Source organism: Somniosus microcephalus, chromosome 9, assembly GCF_052327205.1.
Source record: "Somniosus microcephalus isolate GS21.2 chromosome 9, FLI_Smic_1.0, whole genome shotgun sequence".
Classification (NCBI taxonomy): Eukaryota; Metazoa; Chordata; class Chondrichthyes; order Squaliformes; family Somniosidae; genus Somniosus; species Somniosus microcephalus.
Window position 1 is genome coordinate 120,525,527 of NC_140995.1, and position 27,310 is coordinate 120,552,836.

Below are 27,310 nucleotides of genomic sequence, written 5' to 3' on the forward strand. Positions count from 1 at the left end.
CCTTCAACGATATGTGTAGGTGAACTCCCAGGTCTCTCTGTTCCTGCACCTCTCCTCATTCTTCCTTCCAAAATGCATCACTTCACCCTACTCTGCATTAAAATTCAGTTGCCATGTGTCTGCCCATTTCACCAGTCTATTTATGTCCTCCTGAAGTCTGTCACTATCCTCCTCACTGTTTACTACATTTCCAAATTTTGTGTCATCTGCAAAACAATGCTTTCAGTTATGCAATGGAACTGTGAGCACTGGGGACCCAGAGTGGAGAGCGCTGCATGATGCATTGGCATTAAATGTATTTTTGGGCCACTTCACCTCAAAATGAACATGCGACCAGGACAAGACTGTGTTTCCGATTTATGTACAGTGCCAGATGTTGCAGCCTGAAGGGGCTGCCTCCCAATTTCTGGTTACAATTCACACCTACTCTGCTTATCTTTAGTCATCTGGTGCACAGAGGGCCCAGCAGATCACAGGGCCTCCTGTTGAGTCTGCTCCTGGGCCTCGTCAAAACTACATTCCAGAGGTCCAGGAGGCATAGGATTGCCGGGGAGGGTTTCTCTGACCATTTGACATTGTTTTGAGCCTTAGTGCACAACCTGCATGACCTTGGAATGAAGTCATGTGGTGTCCATCGGTTTGCTTGAAGCCTTTCACAGGACACCACAGGATATTGTCTTCCTCATCAATGATGAGAATGAAATCCACATTTAAATGTGTATTTTTATTTTGACTGGATCACCTGTTTTGTACTAGTTGTGCCCTCCTCCAGGGGGTGGCGCCTGTAGTAATATTTGTCCTGGTGGCATCTTACTCACATCCAGTGCAACTCGATCAGCCCCGATTCAAAATAGAGCCATGGCAGAAGGCACGGAAAGTCAAATTTAGGACAAATGTCAGGAAGTATTTCTTACATTGAGGGTGATCAACAGCTGGGATGGGTTACTGGAAAAGGTAGTTGTGTAGGGGGTGGCGTGCACGGGTGGTGTTGCTTGGCGCGTGCATGCGCCCAGTCAGTTATGCCTCTGACTGTTTTGTGAGCGGTTCGAATCGCTCCCATGCCCCTGGGTTCTAGACACCGGACTTAGGTACAAGGCAGCAGTACAGAGAAGACTCGAGTAGACAGGTGGTTGGATGTAAACAAAACCAAGATTTTATTGAAGAGGAAAAACTTACTTAATGCAATCGCATGGAAAAAGAATTACTAGTGTACACTTCTACAGGCAAAAATTACAAGAGAATCATAATAATACTTATATACTTATACAGGGAATGGGGAACACATGGCACATCGAGGGAAAACAACTATCTTAACAATCCCCTTATCCTTATCCCACCCCCTATACCTAACTAGATTAAGCTATGAGGGGTCAGAACTTCATGCTTACCAATAAAAGGGTTTGTTAGATTCAAAACAGCGGTTGGGTTCGGGGTTCGCTCTCAGCGCTCTCCAGAGCTTGTCGTCGTCACGTGGCTTCCAGGCGCTGCAAGGGCGTTGTCCAGGTTTGCGTACCCCAAAGTTACAGTCTCTGTTTGGGTACTTTACCTTGCAGGGATGGTTCTTCGTCGACAGCCGCCAGATTGAGTTGGTGTGCAGTTATTCGAAGGTCGGCCAAGGCTGAAGGCCCGATGAGCCGAAGCCTCCCCTCGTTTGGTCTTCTTCCGCCAGTCTGCCCCTCAGTGGTTTTCCCTTCTCCCCTCGTCTCGACCCGCCTCACCTGGCCTGAATTTGTCCATGTCCGCCCGACCCAGTGCCGGGGCAGTTCCAGATGGAGTGGAAAAGGGCACGGGCAAAGGCCAGGGGTAAGCGCGGGATGGGGAAAAAGCGGCAGCCACGAGGGCGAGGGGCCAAGGAGCAGCACCAGCACACCAACCAACGAACGCACCTGACGGTCTTGGACACCAACCCACCAACTCTCCGTCTTCACGAACCTACTCAATGCTACCTGGGGCCTTCAATTATACCTTCGTTGAAAACCCTTATCTGCCCGCCAAATCAGGTTAGTTCTTTGTTTAATCTTGGCGGGCTAATTTAAACTAATGGCAGCAACACATATTAACTGGTTTTGGATGGCCGGTAATCGCATCTATCGGCCTGATAATTGACTTGTATTGTCCTAAAAGTTCCTTGATGGGCCTTGTCTGGCCTCGATGGCTCGGTTAAGCTGTTTCCGATAATGTATGCAGACTGTTTGATGGCCTTAACTATAGGCCTAAACTGAATTTGGATTTTGTCTCTAATTCGGTCTAATGCATAATTCAGAGTCCTGTCTGGTTCCAAAATACAAAGTTTCTCTTCACAGAAAGCCTGCAGCCTTAGTTTCAATTTCTCCCAAGCTGTCTGCGTTGCAGAATCCATTTTGGAATCCCACAGGCTTTCTGCCACGAGGCACGGATGCCATCTTGGGTACCCCTTTTAACTTTAAAATGTCCATGCAGGGTCCCGTTTATTAATAACAGCCTTCGGGGAAATGCAGAAATTTTGTGAATTTACATTCCCCCTGTGATACTAAAACTTGCTTGAAGTATCATACATTTTGATGCGCCATCAATTACTCAAAAGACAGAGGTTAAGCGAGTAACAACCAGGCTTTTATTAACTAAAGAATGAAGGTCTAGTCTCGAGTGGTCGACCCGTCCAGAATACTAAGGGACTGGGAGGTAGTCACTTATATACCTGGAATAGTGGGAGGAGTCAGCCGAGGCATGTCCAGACCTGTACCTAGTGGAATACACATACACATACAGACAGGTATAACAGTGGTTTACCACATTCACCCCTTGTTTAAAAATGAGTCCGGCGGGGTGAAGTGTATTTAAAAGTTCGTGTATTGGAGTCTCTCCGGAGGTCTTGTCTGCCGCTGTGATCGACGTGGCGACGGCAGGGGTCGTGGAACTTCCGGCGTCTCGCCCCGTGTAGGCTGGGGCACTGGAGTGTAGTCCTCGTGGGTGACGGTCCAAGGCGAGCCGGCTGCTGGGGTTGGATATCGGGTCGTGGGGGGGGTGGTGGTAATGGGTAGTGGGTTACAGCGGTCCCCGAGGGTGTCGTGGGGGGGGTGGTAATGGGTAGTGGGTTACAGCAGTCCCCGAGGGTGCGAGGTCTCATATGGAGACTGTGTCCTCCCGCCCGTCCGGGTACGCAATGTAAGCGTACTGGGGGTTGGCATGGAGGAGGTCGACCCTCTCGACCAGGGGGTCCGTTTTATTGGTCCTCACGTGTCTTCTCAGTAGTACCGGCCCTGGGGACGTCAGCCATGGCGGTGACGCTGTCCCCGATGTGGACTTCCTTGGGAAGACAAACATTTTCTCGTGAGGGGTGGCATTGGTGGCAGTGCAGAGCAGTGACCGAATCGAGTTGAGCGCATCGGGGAGCACCTCCTGCCAGCGGGAGGTCGGAAGGCCCCTAGACCTTAAGGCTAGTAGGGCGGCCTTCCAAACTGTTGCATTCTCTCTTTCCACCTGTCCGTTCCCCAGGGGGTTGTAACTGGTGGTCCTGCTTGTGGCTATACCCCTAGCGAGCAGGTACTGGCGGAGTTCGTCGCTCATAAACGATGAGCCCCGGTCGCTATGAATATAGCTGGGGAAACCGAACAGGGTGAAGAGGCTGTTCAGACATTTAATGACCGTGGCACTGGTCATGTCCGGGCAGGGGATAGCGAACGGGAAACGGGAGTACTCGTCAATGATGTTGAGGAAGTACACATTGCGGTCGGAGGAGGGGAGAGGCCCTTTAAAATCGACGCTCAGGCGTTCAAAAGGGTGAGTGGCTTTTATCAGGTGGGCTCTGTCTGGTCTATAAAAGTGCGGTTTGCACTCAGCGCAGACTTGGCAGTTCTTGGTCATGGTCCTGACCTCCTCAATGGAGTAAGGCAGGTTGCGGGCCTTGATGAAGTGGAAGAACCTGGTGACCCCCGGGTGGCAGAGGTCATTGTGGAGGGCCCTCAGCCTATCGATCTGCGCGCTGGCGCAGGTGCCACGCGATAGGGCATCTGGGGGTTCATTGAGCTTCCCAGGCCGGTACAAGATCTCGTAATTGTAGGTGGAAAGTTCGATTCTCCACCTCAAGATCTTGTCATTTTTGATTTTGCCCCTCTGCTTGTTGTTGAACATAAAAGCAACTGAACGCTGGTCAGTGAGCAGGGTAAATCGTTTTCCGGCCAGGTAGTGCCTCCAATGACGCACAGCCTCCACAATAGCCTGGGCCTCCTTCTCAACAGCGGAGTGTCTGGTCTCCGGCCCTGGAGGGTTCGTGAGAAGAATGCCACAGGTCTCCCCGCCTGATTAAGGGTGGCGGCCAAGGCGAAGTCGGACGCATCGCTTTCCACCTGGAAGGGGATGGATTCATCCACTGCGTGCATGGTGGCTTTGGCAATGTCCTCCTTGATACGGTGGAAGGCCGAGCGGGCCTCTGCCATCAGGGGAAAAGAGGTGGATTTGATCAACGGACGGGCTTTGTCTGCATAGTAGGGGACCCACTGGGCGTAGTAGGAAAAAAACACTAGGCACCTCTTCAGAGCTTTTAGGCAGTGGGGCAGTGGGAGTTCCATAAGGGGACGCATCCGGTCCGGGTCGGGACCGATGACCCCGTGTTCCACAACACAGCCAAGGATGGCGAGGCGGTCTGTGCGGAATATGCACTTCTCCTTGTTATATGTCAGGTTCAGGAGTTGGGCGGTGCGGAGGAATTTCTCGAGGTTTGCGTCATGGTCCTGCAAGTCATGGCCGCAGATGGTCACATTGTCTAGGTAAGGGAAAGTGGCCTGCAGCGCGTTTTGATCGACCATCCGGTCCATCTCCCTTTGGAAGACGGAGACCCCGTTGGTAACGCCAAAGGGAACCCTAAGGAAGTGATAGAGGCGGCCGTTTGCCTCAAAAGCAGTATACTGGCGGTCTTCAGGGCGGATGGGGAGCTGGTGGTACGCTGATTTCAGGTCAATGGTCGAAAAGACGCGGTAGTGCGCGATCTGGTTGACCATGTCAGCTATGCGGGGGAGTGGGTAGGCGTCCAGCAGGGTGTAGCGGTTTATTGTTTGGCTGTAGTTGATGACCAGGCGTTGTTTCTCGCCGGTCTTAACGACCACAACCTGGGCTCGCCAGGGGCTGGAGCTGCCCTCAATAATCCCCTCCTTCAGGAGCCGCTCCACTTCAGTTTTGATGAAAACCCTGTCCCCAGCACTGTATCGGCTGCTCTTTGTGGCGATGGGCTTACAGTCGGGGGTGAGGTTAGCAAACAGTGGGGGGGGTGGGACTCTGAGTGTGGAGAGGTTGCATCTGGTGCGCGGCGGGCAATTTGGAGGCTGCTGGCTGCGGACTGTGAGTGGGGGGAGGGGGCCACCGTACGCCATCGTAACGCTTTTGAGGTGGCACTGGAAATCCAACCCCAGTAGAACGGCAGCGCAAAGTTGGGGCAGGACCAGGAGTTTAAAATTATTGAACACAGTCCCGTCTACTACTAGTGTCACCACGCAGTAGCTGCCAATGTCCGCCGACTGGGACTCGGCGGCCATAGAAATCCGCTGGTGCGCAGGCAGGACTGGGAGAGAGCAACGCCGCACCGTGTCGGGGTGGATGAAGCTCTCTGTGCTCCCGGAGTCAAAAAGGCAGTTTATTGCATGGCCGTTTACCTTAACGTCCATTTTGGACCGAGCTAGTTGGTGCGGTCTCGTTTGGTCCAGCGTAACAGAGGCCAGCGTAGGGGTCGGTGTGTCGCTGCGGGTATCAGATGGGGGGGGGGTTGGCGGCCTGCTGCGTCCCGGCTGGTGTCCAAGATGGCGGCGTCCATGATTCCCATGTGGCTGGAGTCGTCCAAGATGGCTGCTGCTGCGGTGGTTCGCACATGGCTGGGGAGGCCCAAGATGGCGGCCCGCACGGCCCACACGCGGCGCTGTTGGGGGCCCAAGATGGCGGCTCGCACGGCCCACACGCGGCGCTGCTGGCGTTCGGGGTGGCTTTGGCCTTGCAGACGCTAGCGTAGTGTCCCTTTTTCCCGCAGCCCGAGCAGGTCGCATTCTTCGCCAGGCAGCGCGCTCTGGGGTGTTTGGCCTGGCCACAGAAGTAGCATTTCTGGCCTTGGGATACTGCTGTCTGGCTTTGGGACACTGCTGCGGTGGTTGGGCCATTGTTGGGCTGTGGCTGGGGTGGCACGGTGCTATGAGGCTGTCCTACCGTGTCCCAGGTTGTCGTTCCCCGCGGCGTCCACGGTGCAGAGGAGTAGGCATCCATGCCCCGGTAGGCTGTGTCCAGCGTTAGTGCGATTTCGGAGGCTTTGTCGAGGGTGAGGTCACTCTGCTCCAGCAGTCGCTGTCGGGTGTAGTTGGACCTGTGGCCCGCTACGAAGGCATCCCGGATCAGTTCCTCCATGTACTTAGTCGGCGTTACCGCCTTACACCCACAGGCCCGGCCAAGCACGGACAGTGCTTGGAGGTATTCCTCAGTCAATTCCCCAGGTTGTTGCTTGCAACTCCCCAGGAGGTGCCTGGCGTAAACTTCGTTCACAGGGCGCGTGTACTGGGTCTTGAGGAGCTGGAGGGCGGCTGTGTACGAGGTCGCGTCCCGGATGACTGAGTACACTCGGTGGTTCACCTTGGAGATCAGGACAGACAGTTTGTTCGCATCCGTTACGACCGCAGTGGAGGCAGTCAGGAATGCCTCGAAGCACATGAGCCAGTGAGCAAACTTGGTGGAAGCGTCCGCTTCCCGACTGTCCAGGTCCAGGCATGCTGGTGGGAGGATCTTCTCCATTATAAAAAATTTAGTTAATAAAATTGATGCGCCATCAATTACTCAAAAGACAGAGGTTAAGCGAGTAACAACCAGGCTTTTATTAACTAAAGAATGAATGTCTAGTCTCGAGTGGTCGACCCGTCCAGAATACTAAGGGACTGGGAGGTAGTCACTTATATACCTGGAATAGTGGGAGGAGTCAGCCGAGGCATGTCCAGACCTGTACCTAGTGGAATACACATACACATACAGACAGGTATAACAGTGGTTTACCACACATTTAAAATGAGCACAAATTTTCTGACCCTCCATAGTCAACCTTCCCCTGTAATTATCTAATATACCCACGACACATGCACTTCCCATTCCATGAAAATGTAGTGTACATCAGCATACAGAGAGTAAAACTACAGACTTTACACACTCATCCAAGCATGGAGGGGCCCAACACCCCTGCACCACTTGGTAAACATATTTTTATTAAACCGCGTCGCAAAAGAAAAAACAAAAGAAAAACCTTTAATTAAAAATAACAAACACAAAAGAAACGACAGTCCTTTGATCAAAATACAGGGAAAAGACTTAAACCGGCGTATCTCTCTCCACCTTTACATAATGTTCTTTCCAAATTCTCTGGTTTCGGAATTCCGACCACCAACCTTTTCCCTTACACTGAACACAAACTAAATACAACACTATCCCTAACTGACAAACCACGAGGATGTGGGAAGCCAGTCTAACCCACGAAGGGACCTCTATATTAGTGAAGAGGTTCCACCAGGGGGGAGTCACGATAACCAATATCTTCATCCCTATCTCTACGGTTTTCTGTTCGAGTGTATAAAAATGTTTCTGCAAAACTATAACGGCTTTGAGTATTTTGGTCAGATGTTCAGGCTCGATGGGCCGAAATGGCCTCTATCTGCACTGTGGGATTTCTGTGATTCTGTGATTCTGAGAGGGTGAATTTTGTAGCCAAAGTGCGCTACGTACTTCTGCAAGTTCGTAAAATTCTCCTGCACAGTGAGGTGAACAGTGGAGGGTTCAGGAATGGGGACAATTCGCTCCTGGGCCACTTGAACTTCTGTCTTGGGTTTAAAACAGAAACTGCTGTCACTAACCGGACATCAGCTATGCTGTCCATGCTGGTAGTGGGACGCGCCGGTGGTGACACAATATGTCCCACCCCCTATATATGCTACCTGCGGGGGAACATGGCCTTGTGCCATTGCCTCCATGGTACAATTTATAGGCTTCGCGTCAGCAGCTCTGAGCCCACACTGCGGTTTTGAAAAGGCATTTAAGTGCTGGGGACACAGGATTATGTGTGCTCCCCGGCTCCGGCACCCTGAGAGGTCAGTACCTGTCATAGCATGCTCCCACTTAATGACGTAAGGCGGGATCGCTGTGAAACGAATGTGTGCACCCCCTTGAATGACTCCAATGTTCTCCACCCTGTATACCGGTGCGGGTCGGGCCGTCCTACCCATGACCGGCATCCTAACTACTACTCCCATGATTGTGTGGCTGGACCGCCCACAATCCACGGGGACTGGATAGGCTTCGGAGGCTAGCCAGAGTTGGCACGGGCTCAATGCATTCTCAAAAGGGTGGAGGGCTGCGAGGTGTTTGTTGCTAATCCAGGAGGGGACCAAACCTTGTTTTAAATCCTCCAGATTACTGCAGCCCTCACCCAGTAACCACGCCCCGTCTAACACGCACACTTCATTCTGCACAGCTTGGTCAGAAGCATTTCTGTCCTCCCTTATGAGAGCATTTACCGTCTTTGCGTGCTTTTCCAACTCGGCTATGATCTCTTTTAAATGGACCATCATGGCCTGGTCCTCATGCAGCTCTGAGCCCACTACCTTGTTCTCATCCAGCAATATCCTTTTTAACTGTGTTTTTAAACCGTTTATCTGGGTCTGCAGCTCTATGTCATCCAAGCTGTTGATGACAGACGACCCAGTATTAAATGCAGTAAAAACATCATTCCATACACCCCTTCTTTGCCTCCCTGTGTTACCCAAAAGTCTCGGTGTGTGGTGTAGATTTCGGTCTTGTCCACGTGGGCAAAATTGAACTCATAAAACTTCTTGAACATGTCCTTTAATAGGGCCTGGTATAGCTGCTCTGTTTCTTTGCGGCACCACTTCGGTAAATGTACCTCCGTGAGATTTAAAATCACGGAGGCTACTGCGTCGTGTACCCCCTGGTACAGCATCTGGTCGGTGAGGATTAATATCAACCCATTCCCTGGTCCCTTGGTGGCGGTGGGGCAGTCTTCCCTGGATAACCTCACCGCCTGCGCCGTGGGCAGGGACTTACGGGGCCGGGTTACCAGCTCAGTGGCGTTGACCGGGATCGGAGAGTATGGGACTGCGCACGCCTTCAGGCTGGTATCCCACTTCATCCCCTCCCCGGCGTCTTGCCACTGTCGGTGGAAAAAGATGGATATGCCTGCGGGGCAGACTGTCTCTGACCCCCACATACAGATGTAAATCCCTTGATCCGGTTCCCACCACTTGTCCCAACACACGCTTAGTCCTCCATGAGTCCTGGTAATTGTCCGATGGGTGTTGTTTCCCAACCGTTCCCATTCGACTTCGGGGTTCCTCATGTCCTTGCTCAACTTCCTGAGCCACCACCATCTATCCAGTGGAATGTGTCCTTTACACGTCAAACATATTCGCTTTCCAACGGTGCCGCTGACCCTCGTGGTAATGACTCGTACCCGGGGGCACAGGAGGGAGGCTTCCCCGTACGTGAATCCGGTTTGGCTGGAGTACTGAGATGAATTGGACCCCAGCCATCCTGGCCACTTTCCCCCGTGGAAGTAGACGGCGGTTTCTTCTGCATCCCGTTCACCGCTCCCGTCGATCGCCAGGGGCGCCATGTCTCCCGAACACCCGCAGATGTGGGAGTCCTGGACGTTGCCCCTCCTCTCCGCACGCATCCCGATCAGGGCGAATAGGATCACGATCCTTTCCATCCCGAAAATCTTTCTGCAAAAAGATGTAAAAACATGCAGCCAGGTCCCAAAGAGATTCTCTGGCTTGGTGAGGCATGGTCGAGTCCCGCGACCTCGACCCAAAGATATACTCTTAATAGACTACTTACATAAAACTACCCATCAGCTTATTTGACTTAAATTAAAAACACCCAAACTTAAGCTAAATAACTACACTTTACTTAAAACTTAAACTTAAACCAAAACTATATACATCCGCCGCCCGTCTCCGGGCGGCCAGGCTAATCCCTGGTCGGACTGCGGCTCGCTGCTACCCCAAGCGTGACCGCACAGTCCTGCACTGTTGGTCCCTCACATCCCGTGGCTGCTGGCTGGGGACCTCTGTCCTTGGACCTCTCCCTGGCTCGCGGGGCGGCCCTTGGTAACTGGAGGGCTGGTGACCATGGCTTTCTCGGCTGCGGCATCCGCGGGGACTTTCTGGGGGCTTTGGCGGGTGGGGCTTTCTTGACCGCTGGGCCTTTTACCCGAACCGCTGCTCCCCCAGGCTTGACCCCTCCCGAACCTGGGCTGGGGGCAGGTAACTTTTCACAGCCTGCTGCTGCGTGCTGAGAGTCTCTGCCCCCAGGTCCCATGGCTGGGTCCGGGGCGGGGTTTTCGTCCTCAGGTCCCTCCCTCTCTACACCTGGATTAGGGGCGGGGTTTTTGCCCTCAGGTCCCTCCCCCTCGTCTGGATCCCAGAAGAGTGGGGGCGTGTCCCAATCGATGGGCGGGATGGCCCCTCCCTTCAAGCAAGCCACAGCGCCTGCCTGTGCAGTCTGTGAACTCGCTCCTGCTGCGGGCTGAGGATCTTTATCCTCAGACCTTTTCCTAACTGGCTGTTTTCCCCTTTCAGGCTGAAACAGCTTACACTGGTTGATGTAACCAGTGGCCTGTTTTAAAACCTGTGATAAAGGCTCGCCCGCTGCCCCGGACGGACCTTCTGGCTGCTTCCCTTTCTTTTTCCTCACCGGGACGATCTTACAGACGGGATCTTGGGCCCAGACCCGCTTTGGGTCCGGGGCCAAAACTACCCCCTGTGTGCCTCCCTTGTCCCGGATTGCAGCTTCCAGACCTGTGGTGTAGGGGTCCCAGGACTCTCCTTCCCCAGCCTTATCTATGGCCCTTTCTCCAGCGTGCACGGTCAGGCCGAGGAATTTCACCTCCTGCCGGCCAATCTGTGTCTTCTTGGGATTTACCTTGAAACCCTTCTGTCCTAACAGCTCCAGCAGTGCGGCCGATAGCGGGCCATGCTCCTCTTTTGAATCGGTGAACAGGAGCAGGTCATCCACATATTGAACGAACTGTCTAGGCTGGCTAAAATCCTTCAAACTGTCGGCCATGCACTGGTGGAAAATGCTAGGGCAGTTGTGGAAGCCCTGTGGCAAACAGTTCCACGTGTACTGTTGCCCTTTAAACGTAAAGGCAAACTTGTACTGATCCTCCCTCCTTACCAGGGTGGACCAAAACCCATTTGAAATATCCAGCACCGTGAAAGTGGTCGCGGATGCTGGAATACTCCCGACCTCATCGGGAGTATTCCAGCATCCGCGACCACTTTCACGGTGCTGGATATTTCAAATGGCCATGGGGTCCTCGTCTACGCTGACCTGAAACCCTGTGACCCTCCCGCAGTCGTGTTTGTGAGTGGCAAATGTGGCCAGGTGGGCCTGCACAAATGCCTGGAACTCTGGTGGGGTGTTGCTGACCATGAGCCTGAGGTTATAATCCTCTTTGGGCTTCATGGTGCAGAGGGTCCCCTTCCCTTCCTTACCCGGGATAACTATGATCTCACCATTCTTTACTTTTCCTGCCCCCCAAAGGCAGTGATTCCTCAGATCCACCAGGATCCCGTGACCTACGATAAAATCGGTCCCCAGGACCCCTCTCCCATCCTCCACGTCCCATTTCATCAGGACACACGTCCACTTGAAGCGGAGTGGTCCTATCCGAATGGCAAGCAGGATGGAGACCGAGCCAGCCTGTTCCCTACCCGTGAACCCCGATAGACTGTATGGGACCCCGCTGGAGAGAGGTGAAGTGGTGGGATTTGCTGAGTAGATCACGGTGCGCGATGCCCCCGTTTCCAACAGGTAGGTCCCTGTCACCTTTTCCACCTCCATCTCCAAAAGTGGTCTCCTCCACTCATCATATCGGAGCGAACACAGATGAACAGGCTGCGCTGGCTCTAGTCACGGTTGTGGGTTGTATGGGGCTGACAGGGTGAGAGCACCGGTGGCAGCTGCTACTCTCCCCTGGCCAGTCAGTAAGGACCTCATGGCGTCCAAAAGTGACTCGACCTCTGCGGAATGGGTCCCTACCCCCGCCTTTTGGCCTGGGGCTGTTGGATGTTTTCCCTTGTTATCCTTCCAAGGGTTCTTACACTCCTTCCGCCAGTGACCATCCTTCCCACACCCGTAACAATTGGTCTTGGTGTTGGAGGGGTTACTCCCTTCCTGATGCCATTCCTTCCTATTCTGCACTCCTGGTTTTATCTCATGCACCTTCCCCTTGGGTGGGTGTGCATCGGTTCCCCTGCCGTTTTTGTAGGCTAGGGTTAGCTGCCTAATTACCATGAGCTCTGGGGTCTGGGGATCTTTGGGGTCGAACCAGGCTTCTGCCTTGGCCCGAACCTGTGGCAAGCTGTTCGCCACCAGGCACCGGAGCCAATGCGCCAGGGAATCCCCGTTCAGGAATGCCCAGCCTGGCACCCCCGGGCAAGCTTTCCGGTACACCGGCCACAGCTGGTCCGCAAAAGCCTGCAGGGTTTCTCCAGAAAGCTGGATCATCTTCTCCACACGGGAGAAGGGACTTCCCTCATCCATCCCCATGGCCTCTAGAACTGCATCTCTAAGCTCCTCATACCCGCTCTGCCCCCTTTTACACTCGTCAGAGAGGGACTGGAGGAGATTACTCTCCAGGGAGAATAGCAGCATTTTGGCCTTCTCAGCGTCATCGCAGTTGTTGACGCTGGCGGTCTGCTCTATTTCCCTGAAGTCGATCGAGGGGTCTCCCCTTGCGGAAAGCTTCGGGATATGGTTGACCATAACCTGGAGCTGTTGGGTGTCGAAGGGTAATACGAACTGGTTTTGGAGGGGTCCCTCAATGTCGCCATTGGCGGGTGGGCTGAACCTCCGATGCCACGCTGGGCACATTGGTCCCGGCTCCAGCCTCTCGGGCGGGGTTTGCTCAACCTCCGCTTCCACCTCTGGCTCCACTTCGGGTTCCACCACTGGTTCCACCCCCCCTTGCTGCCAAACTTCACTGAAACTTGGCGTGACGGGTGGTGGCTGTGAGGTCTCCTCCCTCTCAACCGGGTCATCCCTAGGCACCACCGGTGACGTTGGGACTGTCCTCCCCTCGTTTCCCATAAAATCTGCCTGGCCTGCCTTTGGGCTTATGAGGCATACCAGGCCTTTTGCCCTCCGGAGGGCCCGGCTCAGATTTTCTATCCTCTCTTTACAGGGGCCGTGGTCTGCCTCCTCAAACCCCTGTTCATTAGTTAGCTTATAAGTGGCTTTTACCTCCTGCACTCTCTCTTCCTGTTCCCTGATCTGCCTTGCAAAGCGAGCGTTTTTCTCCCGCAACCTTAACTCATTTCCCTTGGCCTCGGTGACTTGGCACCGTAGGTATTCCAATTCGGCCTTGTGCTCTCCTATTAAATGTACTCTCTCTTGGTTCAAAGCCTGCAAAGCTACTAATAACTTTTCCCCTGCGAGAGCCTTATCCTGGATCTCCAGGGCTGACTCCCTTAACTCGAATGCCTGTGCTGCAACGAGCCCGTCCAAGAGCTGGACCTGCTTTTTAAAGCACATCAGCCAAACTGCCTTCTCTAAGGACTTCTTGTGTTCCTTTCCCTCTGTCCACTTAGTTGCTGCATCTATCGGACGCCCAGCCCTTAACAGAGTGGTGATCCACTTCTTAGTGATATTCACCTTGCTAAACACATAATCAGAAATCATTTCCTCCATCACAGTTCGCTCATCCCAACCACTGTCTACTGCATCGCAACCTTGTTGCCGGTGTCCTGCCGTGGTCACCATTTCTGTAGGGGGTGGCGTGTGTGGGTGGTGTTGCTTGGCGCGTGCGTGCGCCCAGTCAGTTATGCCTCTGACTGTTTTGTGAGCGGTTCGAATCGCTCCCACGCCCCTGGGTTCTAGACACCGGACTTAGGTACAAGGCGGCGGTACAGAGAAGACTCGAGTAGACAGGTGGTTGGATGTAAACAAAACCAAGATTTTATTGAAGAGGAAAAACTTACTTAATACAATCTCATGGAAAAAGAATTACTAGTGTACACTTCTAAGGCAAAAATTACAAGAGAATCATAATAATATTTATACTTATACAGGGAATGGGGAACACACGGCACATCGAGGGAAAACAACTATCTTAACAATCCCCTTATCCTTATCCCACCCCCTATACCTAACTAGATTAAGCTATGAGGGGTCAGAACTTCATGCTTACCAATAAAAGGGTTTATTAGATTCAAAACAGCGGTTGGGTTCGGGGTTCGCTCTCGGCGCTCTCTAGAGCTTGTCGTCGTCACGTGGCTTCCAGGCGCTGCAAGGGTGTTGTCCAGGTTTGCGTACCCCAAAGTTACAGTCTCTGTTTGGGTACTTTACCTTGCAGGGATGGTTCTTCGTCGACAGCCGCCAGATTGAGTTGGTGTGCAGTTATTCGAAGGTCGGCCAAGGCTGAAGGCCCGATGATCCGAAGCCTCCCCTCGTTTGGTCTTCTTCTGCCGGTCTGCCCCTCGGTGGTTTTCCCTTCGCCCCTCATCTCGTCCCGCCTCACCTGGCCTGAATTTGTCCGTGTCCGCCCGACCCGGTGCCGGGGCAGTTCCAGCTGGAGTGGAAAAGGGCACGGGCAAAGGCCAGGGGTAAGCGCGGGATGGGGAAAAAGCGGCAGCCACGAGGGCGAGGGGCCGAGGAGCAGCACCAGCACACCAACCAACGAACGCACCTGACGGTCTTGGACACCAACCCACCAACTCGCCGTCTTCACGAACCTACTCAATGCTACCCAGGGCCTTCAATTATACCTTCGTTGAACCCCTTATCTGCCCGCCAAATCAGGTTAGTTCTTTGTTTAATCTTGGCGGGCTAATTTAAACTAATGGCAGCAACACATATTAACTGGTTTGGATGGCCGGTAATCGCATCTACCGGCCCGATAATTGACTTGTATTGTCCTAAAAGTTCCTTGATGGGCCTTGTCTGGCCTCGATGGCTCAGTTAAGCTGTTTCCAATAATGTATGCAGACTGTTTGATGGCCTTAACTATAGGCCTAAACTGAATTTGGGTTTTGTCTCCAATTCGGTCTAATGCATAATTCAGAGTCCTATCTGGTTCCAAAATACAAAGTTTCTCTTCACAGAAAGCCTGCAGCCTTAGTTTTGATTTCTCCCAAGCTGTCTGCAGAATCCATTTTGGAATCCCACAGGCTTTCTGCCACGAGGCACGGACGCCATCTTGGGTACCCCTTTTAACTTTAAAATGTCCACGGGGAAATGCAGAAATTTTGCGAATCTTACAGTTGAGACCAAGACATTGGATTCATTTAACAAATAAATGGTAAGATAATCGAATCCTGGTATTCTGGAAGGAGGGAATAAGGTAGGTTGAAGGGCCTTCTTCAACCGAAACTACCTTCAGGCCGAGTGATCTTGTGATTGTGGCTCTCGGGGAAGCACTGTTCCGAACATATAAATTCATTTTAAAATAAAATAATGGGTTACAACCTTACTCTTCTCTTTTTTCATCTGTTGCCAGAGCAAAAAGGAGCATCCTTTCTCTATGTATGCTTACAAGGTTAATCAGAAGTGGTACAGCTGTGGGGGCTGATAAATTCTACATCTATCTGAATCAGCATCCTATTGAACTTGAGGTAAAACTCTCCAGAGCTTGCAGAAAACATGATTGACTCTTTTATTAATTACTATGATAAGGATCTTTGCACTGTCAAAAAGGAAAACGTAAAGCTATTGGTTGTTGGACATAAGTGAGTCAATAAGTGATACAGCAATATTTCAGGGTCACATCTAATGTGTGATTCCTATACAATTAAGGGTAATCACTTGTTAGCAATGCAAGTTATATAAAGTACAATTAATAAACTTAAATTGGAGTTAAAATGAATATCTAATGCTTGAATTAATTATCCAGTATCCCTTTCCGTTAACCTTCAAGTAAGAAGAGTCCCTGTGAGTTCTTGGGATGTTTCTCTCAGGGCAGACCCTACTTTCTGCTCATTACCAAGTTCAACTGGTAGCGCTGGATAAAGGTGGGTATGAGAAGTGTTGAGATGCAAAAGATCACAGGCAGTTAATCAGATGATGCTGAAATCAAACTAATGGCCCAGAAATTCGGGTCAGGGGCTTCCCGCGGGTGCAAGCCCCTGACCTGCACTTACCTTGTGCGCCGGCCGTTGAGCTGTGGGCCCGCGTGGAATTCCGATCCAGGGCCTGCTCCAGCTGCCGGCGCACTGTGCTTGCGTATCCCGGGGCGCAGTTAGTTCGATGCGTCCCCTGGGATCACGTGGGCCATGGGGAGCCAATCGGAGCAGGGAATGCTCCATTCATAAGTCTGACAGGAAGAGCTGTCAAAACTTAGAAATACTACTGGCCCCATAACATCACTAAAACTTCAAATAAATTTTTTTTTTTAAATCACATTTTTTAAATAAACTATAAATTACATGAAATAACTATTTAAAACAAAAATTTAAATTTTTGAAAAAAATAATTTTTTTTCTAACGGGGCTAAAAATCAACTTACCTTTCTTTAAAGTATTTAAAAATAATAAACCTGTGGAAAAAATGTTTTAATTTTAATTAATTCACCACTTACCTTGTAAAAAGCAAGCCTTACGCCTGCTTTTTACATGTCTAACTCCTGGAGACTTACACTCCTGGGAAAACCTGTAAAAAAAAATGAAGTTCGATGTGCATGTGCAGCCTCGCCCGCGCACGTGTTCGACCTCTGAACCCCTTCGTTCAGGGGATCGGAAGTGCCGGTTTCCCGCACATGCGCAGTGCATGTAAGAAACCAGCACTTCCATTGGGCTTACGGGTGAGTACCCCATGCGTACTCACCCATGGAGACCCAAATTTCTGCCCCATTAAATAATTAGGCACGTTTCAATAGGCCTCAATATATAAACAATGAGGCAGATCAGTTTGATTTAAATAACTGTTACACAACAGAAACTACACAAGTATCTAGAATTAAAGTCACCCATTTTCCCTTCAACCTAACGCTAGAGCAGGCTAAGCTCAAGCTGTAGACTGGGATAATCAGAGTAAAAACTTGCTTCAGTGTAAAAAAAAGACGGTGGGGCCACAATTCTGGGGGACCCACCCTGCCAGTGGAAGCGTGGCTCCTGTCCACCCAAGGACCCAAACCCTGTCACAAATTGTTGAAGCTGGCAGCCCACATCTGTATAGGTGTTTCAGAGGTGCCTGTTCCATCCTGTAAGTCAGAGTGGCCCACGGGGAATCCAGCGGCTCTTCTTATGCCAAAACAAAAAGGCATTTAATTTATCCTCAGCACCTAAGAGAACCCTCTGGGATCGATTGTCTTTGTCCTTGTTACTTTTGCGGCTTTTACTGGGCCCTAAATGGAACTCTTGTTCGCTTTCAAGTGGCAAGAGTTCCATTGGACTCAATGAGCTCGATTTTCCAAGCCCCGAGGAGGCGGGTTTGGAAGCAGCAGCGGTGGGAAAATTGCAGAATCGGGGGGCACGAACCCATCCCGCCCCCAACCCGCCTCCATGCCAATGTCCCAGGAGGCGGGTACCCGACCTGTGCTGGGAAGCGCCTCCCCGAGGCGAGAAGGGGATTAGTGCCATTTAACTGCCTGTTAACAGGTAGTTAACAGGCAGTTTTTTGCCTAATCCCTATTTTTAACCCTGAAGTGTAGGCTGTCCGACGGTTCCGAACCATGCCAAGTTAGCGAGGCGGACCGTCGGTCTGCAGGGGTTGGAGGGGTCGAGATGTCCGTTGTGCAGGTGAGTGATGGGTGCATGTGTGCAGAGGTAAGTGTGTGAGGTAAGTGTAAAGTGTTTTAATAAGTTTTACTTACCTTTACTTTCTCCTGCAGGCTTCCTTCCTTCAGTTCTCGGGAGTCCCTCAGCTCACCGGCACAGAAAGCAGAATGGCCGCTGAACTGTCAAATGCTGCAGCCTCTGCTTTCTGGTCTGGAGAGATCTCTAACTGAGTCTGAGTAGAAGGACTCAAGTTAGAAGACAGATTGTCAGAGTTTGACAGCTTCACAGAGCCGTCAAACACTGATTTTTCATCTGTCAAAAGTTCTTGACAGATGAAATGTCAATCGCTGACGTCACCAGTAACCAGATGTCCCTTAATTGGCCTGCTGAGCCCACTGGGTGGGCTTAACAAGGTCAATCAAGGGAAAATAGCATGGGTTGGCCACAAGTCGATGGAGGCAGGACTACAACCCAAAAAGTGGGAGTACTGCCTCCAAAAGCTCTCCATTGACAAAATCAAGCCCAATGGATACATAACTGGAGGTAGCCTGGGAACTGCACCAGATACATCTCCCTTGATGTAGGCCCCTCCCCTTTGACCAGAATTTAGGGTGTAAATTGAATGGTGTGGAAATCCAGTGGAACTGGGTTCTGACCTTCCCTTCCCAGTGGCCGATTTGCCTGTTCTCAGCCCTCCCTGTCTAATTGTTGTGTCAGTACCTTTCTACCTAGACACAATTTAGGACTCAGAACTCAGAGATTCAAACATGAAGTGCTTTATTGGAAGGAAAGGAAGTTCTGGAAAGTTCCAAACAAAGAGAGCTAAACTTAACCGAGAACACCCAACCATTTATCTCCTGTGACAGCGCCACCATAGGTGGGAGGAGAACACACAATAGAACACACAATACATAACATTTCCTCCCCTCTTAACTGGAAGGTCCACATTATTCCTCAACAGGTAAGTTACTTTCAATGCACTCAACGAACCTAGGGTAGAGGTAGACTGCCTCAAACCCTGACTTTACCCTGGGGTTTATTCTGCCCCAGTCTTGTGGGTAAGTCACTAAGCCTACAGAGCCAAGCGTCTTGGAGGCCGCCGCTCTCTGAAAGGATACCGGCGGTCATTGCTGGCTTCCACAGCAGTAGGCATTGACACAGGCCTGGATGGAGAAGGTGCCTGTGTCAGTCGAAAGTCAGGAGTTTGCACAGGTGGAACAGTCTCTTTGACTTCCTGTGTTGGAGAAGAGCACTGTGGCAAAGGATGCTGGTTTGCGGTATCATCCGGAAACAGTTCAGGCCAACCAGCCATTGTAGCCTCTGTGGCTGTCTCTGCTCCGAGCAACAGTTGATCTGTGTGTCTTCTCCAGACGACGTCCTCAGCAGTCTCAACCATGTAAGACACAGGGCCCGTCTGCGCGATCACCGTAGCAGGAACCCATTTCGGTCCAGTGTTGTAGTTTCGAGCTAGGACGTGCTCTCCCGGATGAAACCGTCTCTCCTTGGCTCTTTTCTCTCTCTTTTCAACTTGAGCTTGTTGTTGACAATGGACAACCTGTTCTGCCCTTGGAGGTTTGAGTAAGTCAAAACTTGTCCGCAACTGCCTCTTCGTCATGAGCGAAGCGGGGGAAGTTTTGTTTGTGGCATGCGGCTCGTTCCTGTAGGACAACAGGAAGCTGTTCAGACGTTGGTGGATTGAGCCCTGACCTTGCGATGCCTTCAAGGCGTGCTTCAAAGTTTGCACAAACCTTTCTGCCTGGCCGTTAGTAGAGAGATGATAGGGCGCAGACCTGATGTGTTGGACACCATTCACATGCAGGAAGGTTGCAAACTCCTGTGATACAAATTGTGGACCGTTGTCACTTACGAGTTGTTCCGGTGAGCCATAACGGCTGAACATCTCACCAAGTTTCTCAATTGTTTTCTCTGCCATGGTAGACCTCATCACAGTGACATCCGGTCACTTGCTACGAGCGTCCACAACCACCATAAACATCTTCTCTTCGAAAGGACCGGCGAAGTCCACATGTACTCACTGCCACACTTCTGCAGGCCAATCCCAGGGGTGTAGGGTTGCCAGCTGTGGAACATTCCGGACCCTTTGACATGGGGAACATGTTTTGGCTTTCTCCTCAATATTCCCATCGAGACCTGGCCACCAGAAGTAGCTTCTTGCCATTTCCTTCATTCGAACCATCCCACTGTGGCCTGTATGAAGTTGTTGCTGTATAGGTTCCCTCAGAGGTGGCGGAATGATGACATGGCGTCCCCACAGAAGACAACCTGCCTGGACGGAGAGCTCATTTCTTTTTGAAACGTAAGGTTTCAAACTAGGAGAATCTCCTATAGCTCTCCCTCGAATGACATCGTCCATTACCTCAGACAGGACTGGATCATTGCGGGTGTACCTTCGCACCTGAACTGCAGTGACAGGTGCTCCCTCCACTTGTCTAAAGTAGAAGATGTCTATCTGACGAGGCTCTGGGGAGTAACAGGCAAGGGTAGCCTCAAGAGACCGTCTGCGTTGCCGTGCAAGTCTGATTTGCGATATTTGATGTTGTAAGTGTGTCCTGACAACAGTAAAGCCCACCTTTGCATCCTGCTTGCAGCGAGAGACGGAATTCTGGTTTGGGGCCCGAAGATTGAAGTCAATGGACGGTGGTCCGTCAGGAGTGTGAACCTTCTCCCAAACAGGTACTGATGAAATTTTCGAATTCCAAAAACGATTCCCAAGGCCTCGCGCTCGATCTGCGCATACTTACTCTCGGCCTTGTTCAAGGTGCGTGATGCGAAGGCGATAGGTTTCTCTTCACCCGAATGCATGATGTGGGATATGACTGCTCCCACACCATATGGTGATGCATCACATGCTAGCTGCACGGGTAGCTTTGGGTCGAAGTGTGTCAGGACCTCCGATTTCAGCAATGCTTTCTTTGCTTGGGTGAAAGCTTCGTTGCACAGTTCAGTCCATTTCCATGTTTTGCCTTGACATAGCAACTGATGTAACGGCTTCAGCAATGTTGCTAAGTCTGGAATAAACTTCCCATAGTAGTTAAGTAGCCCCAGAAATGAACGTAACTGGCTCACATTCTGGGGTGCTGGGGCCTCCACGATCGCCTTGACCTTTGACGGCACCTTATGCAGACCAGTAGCGTCAATCACATGCCCCAGGTACTCAACTGAAGACTGAAAGAATTCACATTTGTCTTTACGAACTCTGAGTCCGTACTCTTTCAGTCGTTGTAGTGTCGCATCCAAGTTCAGAAGATGATCCTCCTCATTTGTCCCAGTGACAAGGATGTCGTCCAGGTAGCACTGGACTCCTGGCAGTCCACTCAAAATCTGATCCATTGCCCTTTGGAATAGAGCAGGGGCCGACGTAATTCCAAACGGAAGGCGGCAGTACCTGTATAGCCCCTTGTGTGTCACAATTGTCAGCAGCTCCTTTGATTTGTCATCGACATGCATTTGTAGATAAGCCTGGCATAAGTCTATTTTGCTGAACTTTTGCCCTCCGGCCAGGCCCGTAAAAAGATCATCAATGAGGGGAAGAGGGTACTGTTCCGCAGACAGCACCGGGTTAATAGTCACTTTAAAATCCCCGCAGATTCGAACAGATCCATCCTTTTTCAGGACAGGAACAATGGGTGTGGCCCATTTGCTCACGCTCACAGGCTCCAGGACTCCATTCTTGACTAAGGCCTCCAAATTAGCCTCAACTTTTGGCCTAATTGCATAGGGTACAGGTCGGGCTTTGTGAAACTTCGGCTTGCTGTTAGGTTTAATGTCCAGTCTCACGCTGATCTTTTTCATGTTCCCAAGTTCCCCATTGAAGAGTTCTGCATGTTTGTTTAACACTGCAGTCAGACCTGACACCCCTTTTGACATTATGCGGACTGCAGGCCAGTCCAGCGTGATTTTCTCTAGCCACGCACGTCCCAGTAGCGATGGGTAATTTCCCTTTACCACATATAGTGGCAGTTTTGCAGTCTGGCCGTTCAATTTAACTGTCACCTCAATGACGCCTCTCATGGCCACAGGTTCGCCGGTATACGTCTTTAGCACAATGTTTGTTGGCTGAAGGGTAAGATGCTTTAGCATTTTGTTGTAGACAGTGTCTGAAACAAGGGACACAGCCGCGCCTGTGTCCACCTCCATCCGCACTGATTGTCCCTCCACCAGTGGTGACACCCAGTAGCCATTTGAATCACCTGCAACCGTCAGTATGTGCACCTCTTCCTCCTCAGAGGTGTTGCTCCCCTCTGTTTTGCTTGTTCCATCATACGGCACTGAATGAACACTCTTTTTCCTCTCTTGTCCAAATACAGACATTTTGCTTCCATGCTTCCCAGCTCTGTCTGTTCTTTTTTTACCTCTACAGGCGCATTCAATGTGACCTTTTTTGCCACAATTTCGGCATTCCAGCTCCGTACACCAGCAGTCATTAGCGTGATGGCCCGTTTTCCCACTACAGTAACATGTGCCGTTCCGCGCACCTTTAGGCTCAGACGACACCTTGTGAACTCTCCCTGTTGAACTCAACTGGTGAGCCTCCTTTTCCGCCATCTCCATGGAGACACTAACTTCAATGGCCTTTTCAAGAGTAAGGTTGTCCTCAGTAAGAAGGTGCTTCTGTGTGGCTGCATTTTGCAGACCACACACAAGTCTGTCTCTAATGGTATCATTCAGCACCTCCTTGAACTGGCAGTGTTCCGACAACCTTTTTAAAGCAGCAATAAACATCGTCACTGATTCCCCCTCCTCTTGATTCCGTTTGTGAAATCTAAATCTCTCAGCAATAACCAGAGGTTTTGGTGAAAAATGTGCTCCAAGAATTTCCACTAGTTGCTTATATGTTTTAGTTCCTGGCTTATCTGGCTGCACGAGGCTGCGAAGTAAATTGAATGTCTTCGGCCCGATTACAGTCAAAAAGGTAGGCACGACCTTTTCATTTGCCACCGCATTCGCCAATACAAAATAGTCAAAACGTTCTGTATATGCGCTCCATTGCTCCGCATTTTCATCAAAATCACCAATGTTCCCTAATATAGTAGCCATCTCACATTTCAAATTAAATTTTCTGTTTACTCACTGCACCCGTAACGTATGCAGATTCATCCGCTCCTCATTGCCACTTGTTGTGTCGGTACCTTTCTACCTAGACACAATTTAGGACTCAGAACTCAGAGATTCAAACATGAAGTGCTTTATTGGAAGGAAAGGAAGTTCTGGAAAGTTCCGAACAAAGAGAGCTAAACTTAACCGAGAACACCCAACCATTTACCTCCTGTGACAGCGCCACCACAGGTGGGAGGAGAACACACAATAGAACACACAATACATAACACTAATCATTATACTTGCCTGGAGGCCAGCTCTCCATCCACTTAGTCAGGGTGAAATTGGAACTCGTTGGTGTGGCTTGAGAAACATTAGCATGTGATAGAAGGGGATGTGAAGGATCTTGTGCTTCCTCAGGGACATTTAAGAAAAGTAGGATATGGTGAGAAACACTGGGTAGACAAAATGGGTGGTACCAGTACTCATACATTTGACTTAGCTACAGGTAACGATGAATGTTACATAAGAACATAAGAAGTAAGAGCAGGAGTAGGCCATACAGCCCCTCGAGCCTGCTCCGTCATTCAATAAGATCATGGCTGATCATTGACCTCAACTCCACTTCCCCGCCTGATCTCCATATTCCTTGATTTCCCTAGAGTCCAAAAATCTATCTATCTCAGTCTTGAATATACTCAAAGACTCAGCATTCACAGCCCTCTGGGGCAGAGAATTCCAAAGATTCACAACCCTCTGAGTGAAGAAATTCCTCCTCATCTCAGTCTTAAGTGGCCTACCCCTTATCCTGAAACTATGCCCCCTAGTTCTAGACACTCCAGCCAGGGGAAACAGCCTCTCAGCATCTACCCTGTCAATCCCCTTCAGAATCTTGTATGTTTCAATGAGATCACCTCTCATTCTTCTAAACGTCAGAGAATATAGGCCCATTCTACACAATCTCTCATCATAGGACAGCCTTCTCATCCCTTGGCTCTTACCTCTTACCTTGGCTGCTCTGGTGAAATCACATTTTCTTGCACTGATTTGCAGTCCATGGGATTCTGGAGGTGGCACTGCCTGCCTGTGGCATTTCCTTCCACTTGTCCTGATCAGTAGCATTTGAAGATTTTCTCTCACACCTTCTCCCTTTTTCTGCTAATAACATCTCCACTGATGCCTTCTTGAACTTGGGTGCCCTGTGCCCTGATGTTGTAACCTGGGTTATCTCACAACTTTTTTTCTTTGTCTTCTTCATCTTTGTTGTCTTCTGCTACTTCACTTTTTCCAAGATGGATGCACTGGGACATCCTGCTGAAACCCTCCTACCCAGACACTGATCACTATTAGAGAGTGAAAATAGTGCTGAGAACCCGTCTAAAATCGTGCAAGGGGTTGGACCCAGGAGAATTGAGCAGGTTCACAGTGGGGTGTGATTCATGGGACTGCAGTCTTGGTGTTATTTTAAGGCTAAATCCCATAGAGAGAAAAATCCAGGCCTAAAGTCGACTCTTCCACCTTTTACTGACTCTGCTGAACACGTATTTCCACTCTAAAACTCTACAGTTTCATTGCAGTATGCAGCTTTTTCTTTTTATCAATTTATACTTACTGCAGCAATAAGAAAGAAAAGAAAGACTCGCATTTCTATAGCACCTTTCACGACCACCGGACATCTCAAAGCGCTTTACAGCCAATGAAGTACTTTTGGAGTGTAGTCACTGTTGTAATGTGGGAAATGCGGCAGCCAATTTGCGCACAGTCCCACAAACAACAATGTGATAATGACCAGATAATTTTTTTTTGTAATGTTGATTGAGGGATAAATATTGGCCTGGACACCGGGGATAACTCCCCTGCTCTTCTTCGAAATAGTGCCTTGGGATCTTTTACGTCCACATGAGAGAGCAGACGGGGCCTCGGTTTAACATCTAATCTGAAAGGCGGCACCTCCGACAGTGCAGCACTCCCCTGGAGTGTCGGACCTAGATTTTTGTGCTCAGGTCCCTGGAGTGGGACTATGAACCCACAACCTTCCGACTCAGAGGCCAGGGTGCAACCAACTGAGCCACAGCTGACACTGTGAATAGAAGAGATTAGTTGGAAAAGAATGAAAGAGAATTTTACAGTCGAAGAATGTTGCTCATAAGGTAGAACAAGCAATAGCTGGTCACAGAACACAGATAAATGCAGACACCAGGTCTGGGTAGAGAGAGCAAACAGAGCTTAAAGAAGTTGTACGGAAATGGAGTAAAAATGGCCGCGCTTCAAGAAAACCATTGAATCCAGATAAGAATCATGCAACTGTAGTCCCGCCATGCTTCTGCCTGGCCATCCTCTCCTGCTTGTGCTCGCACCCTTTCCTCTGCTCCCGTCTCCTCCTCTCATTACTGACTCTGCTACCCCCCACCCCCCATCCAATGTAGCCAGGCTATTATCATACCACAGCTATCCAGATTTTGATATGACAGATGCTAAGTATCTATTTTATTATGGAACTCACAAATACATTAATTTAGTTTACATCTTTCAAATCACCTAGAATAGAAATGTTATAAAGGTGCTAATGTCCTTACCAAACATACACAGATTAAGCCAGAATCAGAGCTAGTAGAAATTTACAAATTAATGTTTACTGGGCATAACTAAGATTGAAATAAAAACAGAAATGCTGGAAATACTCAGCAGGTCAGGCAGCATCTATGGAGAGAGAAACAGAGTTAACGTTTTAGGTCAATAGCCCTTTGTCAGAACTGGAAAAAGTTAGAGATGTAACAGATTTAAGGCAAGTGCAGGTGCAGCATTTTCTGGTTTTATTTCAGATTTCCAGCATCCGCAGTATTTTGCTTTTGTATAACTAAGATTGAGACAGTTCAGCCTGTATTAACCATAATATATGTCCAGTGTGTATACAGATGGAACTAGCTGATATCAACTTTCTGGGGGAGAAAATCGGTTGGCTAGCGCCTGGGGGGAAGCGCTAATGGGGTGCTAAGGGGGTTAGGGCCCTGGCGCGGTGAATGCAGCAATGCCCGCGTACTTCAGTGCCGGTTTAGCACTGGCGCTAACTCTTACCGCCTGGGCCTCTAGTGCCTCGCAGATCGTGGTGTCATAAAGTGCTCAGTGCCCCGTTATCGCCCCAGATGTGAAATTGCCTCCCGCCCCCTGCTGTATCGCCAGGCGTGAACAACGGCAAGAAGAGGAGGCGTTGTCAACTCAGCTGGCCACTTGGGGAGCGCTAATTAAAGGGAATGGTTTTCAGGTAGGCCAACCTTTACTATTTGCACCAGTCTGGTGCCTGCTCAAAGTTTTTGATGTTTCATTGCTGCAAGATGTCCAAGCCCTCCACTTTGTGAGAGTGTTTGGGGCTGTAATGGCAGTCACGCAGGTCGCCTTGCAACGCAGAACTGCCGACAAGTAGGTTGTGCACCATCATTGGCCCTTCCCTTTAAGCGAGGGAAGCAGCATCTGATGCCATTAGCAATGCGCTCCAAATTCTTCAGCGCTCTGCCGTGGCCACCCCGCTCTCGGACATTAGCGCCCTAGGAGAAGTGGTTAGCGATTGATTTAGTGCTCCATTTCCCTTTTGGAGCGCTAAAGCTGAATTTCCTGGCAGGAGAGAATCATTAGCGGCTGGCACTACTTTTTCTACTTTTCAAAAGTTAGCGCCCAAAGCGAGACTATACCAAATTTAAACCCGTCATGATAGAGTAATCTGCTGGTTTAATTCTACTATTTAATTTGCAGTAAGTGCCATAATATTACAATTTAATGCATGAACTAGCAAACTAAATAGTTCTTACTGACAATCACTGGAAATTGTGTATCTCTTCACATTTCTACTGTTAGAAGCGCTCTACTCGGAGCTCAGGCACGGCAAGAGAGCCCCAGGTGGGCAGAGGAAATGCTTCAAGGACACACTCAAAGCCTCCTTGAAAAAGTGTAACATCCCCACCGACACCTGGGAATCCCTGGCCCAAGACCGCACAAAGTGGAGGAGAAGCATCCGGGAAGGCGCCGAACATCTCGAGTCTCTCCGCCGCGAGCAAGCGGAAGCCAAGCGCAGGCAGCGCAAGGACCGCACATCAACCCAAGCACCCCACCCACCGTCTGCCCCACCTGTGACAGAGACTGTAGGTCCCTCATTGGACTCATCAGTCACCTGCAAACTCATTTTTAATGTGGAAGCAAGTCATCCTCGGTTCCGAGGGACTGCCTAAGAAGGAGACTGTTAAAAATACTGAGAACAAATTACTGATGTACCATTGTTCTTAATGGAATTTGCATTGTAAATTGGAAGATTTGAAGAGAAAATATAGCTGCAGGCAATTAGCTGATTGTGATTGAAACCTCCAGCTGAACACTCCAGATACCAGCCCTGCAACTGGAGGCCTGGGACACATAAAGGCTGTCAGTGGAGCTGAGACTCACATATTCTGCTTCACTTTATAGGCAGGCTACCTTCTTTTACTGGTTCAACTGTGTTTTATATATAATGAAAATCAAATTGAGAATGTATTTAGAAGCTA